The sequence below is a fragment of the Aethalodelphis obliquidens genome, unplaced genomic scaffold (genome assembly GCF_003676395.1).
Source record: "Aethalodelphis obliquidens isolate GAN/ISIS:26980383/991018 unplaced genomic scaffold, ASM367639v1 scaffold50, whole genome shotgun sequence".
Lineage (NCBI taxonomy): Eukaryota > Metazoa > Chordata > Mammalia > Artiodactyla > Delphinidae > Aethalodelphis > Aethalodelphis obliquidens.
The window spans coordinates 10,576,968-10,578,656 of record NW_020837994.1 but is presented as its reverse complement, the minus strand read 5'-3'; the positions used below and the strand labels follow the sequence as shown (position 1 = coordinate 10,578,656).

Below are 1,689 nucleotides of genomic sequence, written 5' to 3'. Positions count from 1 at the left end.
CCCAGGCCCATGTTCTTAGGTTCTCTGCGATGATGTATGTCCATTATAGAACTTTTGGAAGAAACAAATATCGAAATATGCTTTTTAAAACATCCGAATAGGCACATTGCGCTTGTGCATGGAGGGCCGGAAGTCAAGTCGGAGGCGGAGGTGACTCTGCTTCCGTTTCTGGTTTTGCTCAAACGTTTTGGTTTTCTTCGTGGCCACCCAAGATGAACCGATTCTTCGGGAAAGCGAAACCCAAGGCTCCGCCGCCCAGCTTGACTGACTGACTGCATTGGCACGGAGGACAGCAGGGCAGAATCCATTGACAAGAAGATTTCTCGTCTGGATGCTGAACTAGTGAAGTATAAGGATCAGATCAAGACGATGAGAGAGGGTCCTGGAAAGGTATGAGCAGCATGGGACAGTCTTGCCCAACAGTCATTTAACATGGAACAAGCCAATTACATCATCCAGTCATTGAAGGACACCAAGACCACGGTTGATGCTATGAAACTGGGTGTAAAGGAAATGAAGAACGCATACAGGCAAGTAAAAATTGACCAGGCTGAGGATGTACAAGACCAGCTAGAGGATATGATGGAAGATGCAAATGAAATCCAAGAAACACTGAGTCGTAGTTACGGCACCCCAGAATTAGATGAAGATGACCTAGAAGCAGAGTTGGATGCACTGGGCGATGAGCTTCTGGCTGATAAAGACAGTTATTTGGATGAAGCAGCAGCTGCCCTGCAATTCCAGAAGGTGTTCCCACTGACACAAAGAATAAGGATGGAGTCCTGGTGGGTGAATTTGGATTGCCACAGATCCCTGCTTCATAGACTTGCATCATTCAAGTACATCATGTAAAATAAACACATATTCTGGGACTAGGAAATATTTATCTTTCCAAGTTTGCCATAACAGATTTAGGTTTCTTTCCTTTCTGTGGAGGAAAAGTTAATTACATTGCTTTCATTTTTTTTTTCCATTAAGAGATTCATTGCTTGAAGGAAGCTTTCTTCATACTAAATTTTTATTCCTTTTCTTTTATCAAAGACTATCTTACTTAAAATTATCATTGGGTATGTATAACTTCATTCCTTAATAGTAATTTTGAAATAAAACCAAGGAAATGGGAATCTTTAAGTTCTATGACAGCATATCTCCACAATCTCAAATTGACCTGATAAATTGATGACAAAGATGAGATTAGTGGGACTGTCCATATTATGATTCAAAACCATTTTCTCTTGTGGTATTATAGGTTGGTTAAAGTGATGGCATTGTTTGGTGAGTTTTGTTGTGTCTTGTGAGTAAATCATTACTGTGTCCAATACTGGAATGGAATTATCACTACTGTATCATGGGTGGCTATTTTGATTCTGTGGTTCCTTCAGTGTTACAGCAGACTTGTAATCAATAATGAATATTTCTTGATATTTAATGTATAGGACATTTATTTATACTCAATAAATATTTTTCAAAAGGAAAAAAAGGAAATCCATAATCTCCACATCCACAAAGAACCAGAGCTGAAACTTTATCTTTCCTCCCACTATTTTTTAATACATAATAAACAGGTTTTTTTAAAAAAATTAATACAGGCATTTAGTGATTATTTTTAATGAATTAACATCCTTACAAATGTATAAAATCACAAACCTTGTTTTACAATAGAACATACTTTAATACCTATGAATGAGA

The 1,689-nt window shown here is 37.8% G+C and overlaps 1 pseudogene; it reads left to right on the top strand.

Moving 5' to 3' along the window:
• The first annotated feature begins 212 nt into the window (after positions 1-212).
• On the top strand, positions 213-910 carry LOC113607838 (charged multivesicular body protein 5 pseudogene; annotated as a pseudogene).
• The last annotated feature ends 779 nt before the right edge of the window (positions 911-1,689 follow it).